The 10120-nt window shown below is 34.4% G+C and overlaps 1 long non-coding RNA gene across 1 annotated transcript in view; it reads left to right on the forward strand.

Moving 5' to 3' along the window:
- LOC308070482 overlaps positions 1-4536 on the forward strand; it is a 30271-nt gene extending 25735 nt beyond the window's left edge. Inside the window, exon 2 of the long non-coding RNA XR_013930743.1 lies at positions 2640-4536. This is a non-coding gene — a long non-coding RNA (uncharacterized lncRNA). The remainder of the gene's footprint in view (positions 1-2639) is intronic.
- The last annotated feature ends 5584 nt before the right edge of the window (positions 4537-10120 follow it).

The following is a 10120-nucleotide window of genomic DNA, read 5'->3' on the forward strand; positions in this document are numbered from 1 at the left end:
CCCACACAGACTAATTGTAATGAAAATTTACTACACCAAAATGTCTAAGTTAGATGCCAGGTATGAAATCAACAACTTTCATACATGATTCAGATTGCACATATCCTTGCATGACTGAGTGGTTTAACATTAGTGCAATTAAGAGCACTAATGAGCTACATCACTGTCTTTATTGTATCTTTTTATCCTTAAGACCTTTAAAAAAATGTATTTCTAAACTGACATTGCAGAATAACATATAAAATAACCTGGAAAAAAAAGTTTTGCTTATTTTATCATCAGAAAAAAAGGGAAGAAACAGAAAAAAACCACACATAAGACATGTTAAAGAATGAGTTCTACTTAACTGTGCTATTCAAAGGTTCTGCACAGACTTTGAAAACACCGTTTTATATCATATGCTGTCATTTAAAGTATTTTTTTTGTTTTTATTCATTACCTATCCCCATCCAAAGAAACTTCTTAACGTAGATTGGAACAAATTAGTCTGTGCTTCTTCAAAAACATGTATTTTGAATGAATTTAAAAGGGAATGTAAAAAAAACAACCCAAAACAACCCTTTTAAACATCAGATGGACCATTTAGAAAAAAAATTACTAGTGCCACACTTAGAATTTTGTTATTCTGTGCCTGGGCTAGGTTTGCCTTCTCACCATGAAAACAAACCTCACATCTGCTTAAGATTTTTTAGTAATTTATAGTCCCAACCACTGAAATTAGAAACAGGTGCCAGTTAAATGAAAAGGCAATGTAAAAAAATCTACACAATGTGTTTTCCATAAGATGGGGGAAGTGTAAGAAAGAGGAGAAAAAGTTTGTTTCAAGTTATACAGTCTGAGAATCAAGGAACCCAGATTAAAAAAAAAAATATGTCATTGGGTAGGAGGCAATCTACATTTTAGTAGAAAATCTACATTTTAAGGCTATGCTGGAAAAATAAAACCTGATTTTATTCTTGCTAGGAAAGAGCCAAGTTTATAGCCAGTTTGTTAGGGAAATGATACTGTCAAAGCAAAAGAAAACTACTGATTGAGCATTTGATAGCTGTTTTGCTTTCCAGTGGATCCTTTACATTCATGGTGCTTGAAAGTCACAGTCCGTCAAATGGCTTCAAAACTACAGAAATAATTTTGTGAAACCCCAGAGTACAAACTAAATGTTTCATCTTTCCTTTCTCTCAAGGTCTTGTATTCAGATGATAGAACACAAGACTTTAAATTTAGGGATATAGGAGAAGTCATAACATAAAACTAAATAAAGGAAGACAGATTTTAAAACATCTGAAAAGTATAAGGTTATGAAATATTATTACTTTTTAATTACAATTATGTAAAGCTTAAGGAAAAGTGAGAATTAAAGTCATAGTTCTCTTTGACCTCATAGAAATCAGAATCAAGTAATTTGTTGAGGCTCCAAAGCTCTTAAAGTTGCCTTATTATACATGAAAAAAATTATGCTTTTATCACATGGAAATTGCATCTGATGGAAATTGAGATTGTCTCCTAACTGCTCCTGTTGCAAGCGAACACCAGAAACTAAAACAAAACTTTATTTGCATACTGTAATCGAAATACTGGACTTCAATATTACTTTTATTACCATTTGTTTAAAACAAACAAACAAAAAAAGATGGAAGAAGATTATTTATTTTTGCATACTATTTTAAAATGGTATTACACTATGAATAAAAGTGAGCATTTCTGATTTGTATCCAAGAATGTTAAAAAACATGCTGTTCGAAATAAATGCTGAAACAGTTAAAACTATATTATTGAAGAAACTCTCAGTTCCATTAAATTAATCTAAACTTGGAAGAATATTCGATTCTCCTTTATGTATCAGTTTTGAGTATTCAGGATCTTTGTTAGTGAAACAAAGCTTTAATACAATACTAGTATGTTGGAAATTAAACAGTATTGACTTTAATTTTTAGGAAAACAAGGAAGAGTCTGGTTTTATCAGGCAAATTGAAGGGACAAGGGACATAGAATCATAGAGTTTAGGCTGAAAAAGACCTTTGAGATCGAGTCCAAGTATTAACCTAGCACTGTCATGTCCACCACTAAACCGTGTCTCCAAGTAAGTGCCGCATCTACACATTTTAGACACCTTCAGGGATGGTGACTCCACCACCTCCCTGGGCAGCCTGTGCCAGTGCTTGGTAGCCCTTTTGGTGTGGAATTTTTTCCTAATATCCAAGATAAATGTCCCCTGGCCAAACGTGAGGCCATTTCTTCTTTTCCTATCACTTCTTACCTGGGAGAAGCAGCTGACACCTTGCTATAATCTTGTTTTGCTTCAGAAATTTTCTGTTTTTTTTTTTTCTATTTCTAGTCAAAACACAGAATTGTCAAATATTCTTGTAGAAAATTGTCAGAATGTGTAATTTTGGAACAAACCAAATTACAATTATTTCTTGACCTTATTTTTTTTTTTCCCAGTAGTCTTTTATTAGCATTTTGACTTAATCATAGCATGGTCCAAAACATAATAACAGCTGGTGGTCAGGACATTCTCCTGATGGTGGGAATCTTGGATTTTTATCCTTGATTTCATATTTTCTCCACTGACTCTATAACACAAAATGTATATACAAACTTGGGAATACACAGTAAAGTCAAAGTTTATTTCCTTTCAGATTTGCTGTGAGGCACAACATGATGGACATCCGTGATCTTTGATCTTTATGAGTTGAAGCACTTCCAGGACCTGTTGTCAGCACTGTAGCAGTGGTTTTTAGACTTGGAGATCTAAACTCTCATTTATGTCCTAGACAGGTAAGTTCATTCTCCAGTTTTGCTCTGAATACCTAGATCATGTGCGTAAAGGATGAATTTAACAGGGCTGGGAGACAGAAAAGAGTAAAACGAATAGAAATTGATTCCAGTGGTAGGGTTGGGAAGCACCAGGGCAGGGCAGACTGTACCAAGCTCTTTTCTGATGAAATAAGAAACTATTGTATTCAAGCCAAAACATATGGTAGGAGGAAGAAGAAGAGCTCCTTGCCAAGCCAAATACAAAGAGGCATGGCTCCTGAATTTAAGGAGCAGCAGTAGATGGGAGAAGAGCTAAAATTAGTTTTTCTCTGATGACTTAAGAAATATTTATGAGTGACAGATCTTTCTCAGAGAAAAGACAATCATTAGAATATCACACTATTGCTCAGTGGTTCTTGTGCATAATTTCTTTTTTTCCTGTTCTACCCACAGGCTTGATACTGTGGCAGCATAAAAGGCATAGCTCAGGTTTCAAGTAAGTAATTTTTTGTTAATTTTCATGAATCTTTTGACAAGTAGCGGTGGTCTTCAAACTGCCCAAACCGGAGTTTTTTGAGATTCTTAAATATCTACAGTAAGTTCTACAAACAATACCATCACATATGACTGAATTTGAAGATAAGAGATCATAATTTTATTTTAAGGAATTTGGCCATACAGCAGTGATACTATACTCTGAAATCTGCTTTCTATTACTTTTTATTGTGCTTGGCTTTTTAGCATCTGGATTTTGGTGAGATCTTTATGAATGCATAATTATTGTATTTTTAGACATATGGTGACGTAACTTGATAATTAGATATTCTGAAATTAAGTTGCTCTCAAAGATTTTCATGAAATCTAATATACAGTATTTTTGTGGAAAGTATAGAAACAGAACATCCTTTATCTGAAATGCCTTAATGATCCACACATTGTATTAAAAGTGTTATCATTCATGAATGATAACTTAACAGTAGCTCTTCATTTTCAGATCTAAATTAACATGTTAAAAAAGATGACCCATGGGAAATTTTGACTTATTCTTACTATGCATACCATTGTCTGTTGTGATAACAATGGTGAAAGAATGTCAACTTTTGAGAAGATATCTGCAACCCATTAATCTCATAAAGGTGACCTACCATTTTACTTGCTGATGCAGCACCATGGACCATAAAAATTATGTCCCTTTCAGTAAAGAACCAAATGCATTTTTAACTCATGGGGGAGAAGGTTGCTTTTCAGTTTACGATCATTCACTGGATAAACAGGATTGATTTTTTTGTTAAACTTTTGCATAAATTCTGAGCATCAGTTTCAATCCCTCTCCCCCGTGCTCTGCTCTGTTACTCTATTTCTTTGGCTTTTCTTCCAAAAGAACTTTGGCAGTAAAATAAGTGTTTTCAATACCTGAAATATAGAATACCATTTTCTGAGTTCAGTCCCTCTTTGGTTACCTCTGAGGAAGATCTGCCAGTTGGGGTTATGACAGGAGTCAGCAGACTTCTCCATGAGCAAGGAGAGAGCAGAAAGTTCAGCTCCTTGGGAAGACTGTTGCCTGCAGTGTCCCTTCAGTGCTTACACTCTTTTTTAATTTCCAGCCCTAATGAATGTGGCCATGATGGGGGTGTTCAGAGAGAGATGGCCCTCCAGTGATGCAGGCACAACACAGGAAGGGCAAATAGCTCTGAGAAGGAAGGGGGGTAAAGCTGTTGTGTAATTAATGTGGAGCACAAGGCAAGACAAAAAAAAAAAAAAAAGTGTAAAAATGAAAAATTTAATGAAGTGTATGTATGTGGAGGAATTCCAGACTCCAAAACTGGCATATTAGAACAAGGCTATATGCACAATGAGGAATAAAAGCCACAAGACAGTGATTTTTAGATCTTAATTTTTAGTGTATTATGTGCTTTTTTAATTTGCCTGAAGTTTTGGTTTTGGATTTACTGCATTGAACATATGACTGAAATACGTGTGTACTATCTAATATGCTGCTTTTCTCAAAACAGTAATTTAAGATGAATCTCATTAGAAACCTCTTTCTGAACAGATAAACAAAGCGGTAATGTATTTTTAATGAGGTAAGGTGATTTCTTACTGTGCAAATGTGCCTAGACCTGTAAAAACACCATTTTCATTCTACCCAGTGAGGATAACGATGAGTGTTTATCGATGTATCATTGTCCTATTTGCTGGTGAGTGTGACCCAGTGAGCTACATATAAGAACTAGGGATTCCTCTTCCAATGAAAAGGTCAGTATTGCTGTTCTGAAATAGCATCGTTTCATTGTTTGAATTATTGTAATATCATTGTCATAAACTTCCACAATCTTGTTTGAATTGCAGCTTTTAGTTGAATTTGCCATGACTTTATTTTTTTAGCTTAGCCTTGCCTGTTGCTGCTGCTGATCACATTGAGAATGGCACCCATCAGAATTGTGGGGGATTTTCTCAGGTTTCAGTGTGCTCTAAATAGCTTCTCATAGGTGGAACAAAATCAGACTCTTCCTTTCAAAAAAAAAAAAAAAAATTACTGTCATGATAAAGAAGTTTCTTAAAAAATATAAAATCATTCACTTAACAGGCTTTATTCCTCTTTAAAAAAAATAAAATAAAATATTTGTTTTTGAAGGAAGTATGGAAAGGATTGAAAAAGAGCAGGAAAGGTGTCCTCAAAGCACAACATGCCAGTATTTTTAGAAAACAAGCTCAGAAAGAAGGCTGAAATGCAGCTTCTGGGATACGGAAATTTCTCCACCACCGATTCACAAAAAAATGACAGAACATAAATTCCCCCAAAATGGAAGTAAATTGTATTCTTTACCAAAACCCATCTGAACCTTTTTGGTTCCACTTAACATAAAGCACTCTGGATACCTTGGGAAATTTCATTTATCTATATATAAAAAACTTCACATCATATTTGAATAAGACAATGACCAAAATTGCATGATTTTGTGTATTTCTACATTATGCTGAGGTATTTTAATCTTTTTTTCCCTTAGTGTTATCTAAATTGGTTGCTGACATTTACATATTATTATTACAATGATTATTACTGTTTTGGGTTTGGCTTTTTTCTTTTTATGGTTTAGTCATGGTAGCACACAGAAGTTCTAATCCAAATAAGAACTATCGAAAACTTATTTCATAATTTTTCTGTGGGGGCTTTATTGTATTTTACAATGAATACATTATATTAGTTTCTTAATGTCTTCCTAATTTTTAATTTATACTAGTCATGGGGATTATTACTTATACCTAAATCTAGCAAAGCCCTAAAATACAGTTATCTAATTTGATATAACACATTGGAAAAGTTCAAATTTATGTTGAATTTGTATTTTACATGTACAGGCATAATGTAAGCAGAAACTCTCAAGGAAGAGGCATTCTTTGATCAATAGACATTTAAATTAATATCTAAATGGTTAATGTATATTGCATGCAAAAAGACAGATCTGAGAGAATCTTGGAAACTATTTTACTTATAATTTAATTTGAAAACCTGCTTCCATAAAATAATGATTAAATCTAAATTGGACTCCAAGAGGTTTTTAACACTGCTAAATTTGCAGGAGTATTTTGTGAATTATTGGCACTTAGTATTCTTCCGTTGAGACTTCCTGTGGAAACATACATATTTCTTTAAATATCTACGGCCAACTTGTTAGCTAATCAGTAATAACAAATACTGATCTCAATGTGCAGATTCTAGACAAAGACAAGGGAACTCTTTTAGGAGCATTTAATTTCAATGAATGGACATTAGAGTTTTGAAGAAAATGAGCACTGCCATCTTTTGTTGGAGGAGACTAACTGCAACTTTCAATTGTCAATATTTGGATCAGTTCTGGTTTGTACACACTACCTTCTATCAGGCTTGTTTAACAAAACAGACAGTCTTTTTTAAGAAAGAAAAAAGTACTTACATGTAAGTACTGCTGCTGAATCACAATTTATTTCTGAGAAGAGCTCAAGTCTAGAGTGGTCAGAAGCTCTTCGCTTTCTGTTGTGTAGCTCAGGGAGGAGAAGGTGAAATGAAGAATGGCAGGTAATGTACCTGAAAGTGTAGAAACTTTTACATTTTACATCTCTGGTTGTACTCACTGTGTATTATGGCAGCTTAACAACGACTGGTGCTTCATGATCAAAGGAGTTTGTAAGAAATAGCTTAGTGAAATTTCATAGTGCCTTTCAAACTGGGAGCTCTGTGGTTTTAAAATGGTTATTAATTTGTCATTTTCCTAAGTAGAAAGACATGCTGAATCCACACCTATCATTTTTGTATGCATAATTTGCTCATTTATATCTATTACTTCTTTTTTGAGATCTTTCTGACACTTCTGTGACCAGGCAAATCAGGACTCTTAAATCTGCATTTGGCTGTTAGTCCCGTGCTGAAGATGTATAGCAGATTACCTATGGGCAACCATAGTTCGATGCCAGTGCCTCAGTAGGAGTTAAAAAAAGGAAAAGAATAAAAGAGTTGTATGTTTACATAATGCAATAAATGGGCTTACAGTACATTCACTGAACTCCTGTTCTTCCTTCCCACAATACAGTAGATTCCCACCCGGAGGTTCAAGATGGTGGAAAGTGCTTATGGCAAAGGGAAAAGAGCGGAATGCCAGATGATGGAAGAACCTTCATTAATGTGACTGCTGGGCTTAAACCACCCTTTCTCCTGAATATTCCTACTTAGAAAAATTTGTCTAGAGCATGTAGGACTGCCACCAGCCATCACAGACTGCAGTAGGGAGCATGAAACCTGAATTCTCCTACACCATTCTGGCTGTAAAAACTTCTTGATATTCCCCATTCAGATGCCACCCGCGTTTGAACACTGGGCATATCTGAAAGGGCAACCACTGTATTCTTGCTGTGTCCAAGCCCCAGATGATCTAAGCTCAACAGGCAGTTCTTCTTTTTCCCCTGGGAATATCCAAGTACTACAAATATGTCACTTTGCAACCAAAATTATTTTCTAAACCGTTATTGCTACTTTTATAAAAATGTCTTTTCCTTTGGTGTCTTTAAATTTAGTTTCTAGTTTACAGTGCTTTACCAGACATTGGGGAATTTGATTTATCTAGTTATTCAGTTTTCAAATGGTCCATTTATTTTAAACAGGAATTAATCAAAACATTATTTTACTTTATTTGTATTTTACATGTGCAGGAAATGAACTGACTTGTATAAGACAAGTAACAAACACTATTAGATCTTAGTCTTTTTATCTGTCAAGAGCCCAAATTTAGTAATATTCCAGTAGCTTGTATGAAGGAGCTTTGCAAAGTGCATGAATTGCCACACACCTCATCTTGTAAAAAAATCAAATGGGAAAAAAGTCCACTCACAATTAAGGAAAGACATAACCCTGTCCTTCCAGTTATCAGGACCTTTGTATTTTAGTGTCATCCATAGATTTTGTGCCTTCCACAACTCCGAAGCTAAACAGATCACTACCATTGATGGCTTCAGCAAATCTCTAAGTAGACTAATTATGACCTCATGCATATATTTAGATATATAGGGCATGACTAGCGTGAGTCTGAAATTAGGAACCTCCTGTTATTCATCTACAGAATGACCTACAGACCTCTGCCTTGTCCCGAAGACTATCCTAAAATCTGACATATAATATTTAGACAAAATAGATTCTCATAACCTTTAGAATTACATCATTCTCACTTCTTTCAAAATCCAAAATCCAATTTGTAAAATAAATACTCTCTCATCTATAATCCATTTTGATAAGAAATAATTAGACTCTAAATGTATTAATATTTTAAATATTAATATGTTCAATCAATTGGCTTATTATGCAATTTTTAGTCTTAGTTTTCCCAATAGGCTCTGGTAATGACGGTTTCAGTCTCAAAAAATGAACTGCAAAACTTGCCCATTTGGCTCTATGAGTAAAAACTATTTGCTCAAAGAGCAAAATGTTAATGAGCACACCCCTATTAATCTCTGTGTCTTTGTTGACACAACTTGTTAACAAGGTTTCACATGAAAATTATTGAACATTTTTATTCTATGTCCTTAGCTTACTTGGATATGTTAGCACTGAATTTTGAAAGACATAAATGCCACTTAAGTCTTTACGTAACCTCTCTTAGCGGTTTCGTCATGCTAATACTTTTATGAATATTAGCATAATCACACATTAACAGAATGCCAAAATACCCTAATTATTTGTTTACTACAGGTATAATACAATACATTTACTGGAGCTATAGTTTAATACACTCATTCTGTCCAAGGAATTTTTGCATAAAATAGGGTGGTGGTGGTGGTGATGGTTTTTAACCTAAGAATATAAACACATTTGAGTGATTGCTATAGCAAAGAAGTGTTTCTGCCCCTGTCAAAGCTACAGTCACTTGTAAACTGACTAAAAAAAAAAGCAAGATTGTGCACAGAAATGATTCCTAGCTGCCTTTACAGATCAGGAAGAGTCACTTTTCTCTTTTGTAAAAGAAAAGTTAAAGAAAAAAAAGTATGCATGGTAAAAGCAAGGGCTCCTCAAAGGTAATGCACTCAGCTGGGGTAAAATGAGAACCGTGATGCTCTTTCTGGATAAGAAGAGATCTCTGACTTCTGCCAAATGAAGGACAACAGGCACTGCCCTATTTGCATTGCTGGCTCTCAGTTCAGTCCTTAATGCAACAAAATTTACTTTACAATTTCCACCTTTAGCGTATTAAAGTTTGCATAGTAAATTTATAAACTAAGGCTGTGATTTGGGGGATATTTTTTCCCCCTCTTTTTTAAATAATAAGCAAGCATGATTTTTAAAAACAGATTATGATGATCTGCTTATGGGCAATGCAAAGAATTCATCATAATAACAAGAAATACATAAGCAATACAAATTGCACATTCATCAATCATACATATTTTTCTTTCCAAAATTGGGATTTTCAAACTATTCCCCCATATATGGCAGTAAGGCAGCCACCCGCTGCTGGAAGTGAAATTACTAGATTTGAGAAGTCAAGCATATCCTAGAGTGCTTTCAGTTCATTCATGATCTTGTACTTACTGAGTTTTGCTTCCCAAGTAATTAGGTGGTATCTACTTACATGCAGTAGACTAACCTCTGCCTCATGCATTCATGCCTCATTTCCTCATTCAATGCTCTTTTCAGTCTTGTTATTTATTTTCTTTAATATTACACTTCCAGCTCTATAGTCAGATGAGTCACACTCATTGCCATCCACAACAGCACTCTCCAAGGCCTGTGAAACAGTCAAGTAATTTATAAAAGCTTTTCTACTGAAGTTATGTACAGTTAGAGAAGTTAACCTTTATTTTAGTGGCACTTGAATTAGGATGAAATTCCGTTCAGAAA

This window comes from Falco punctatus (assembly GCF_963210335.1).
Source record: "Falco punctatus genome assembly, chromosome: 10".
Lineage (NCBI taxonomy): Eukaryota > Metazoa > Chordata > Aves > Falconiformes > Falconidae > Falco > Falco punctatus.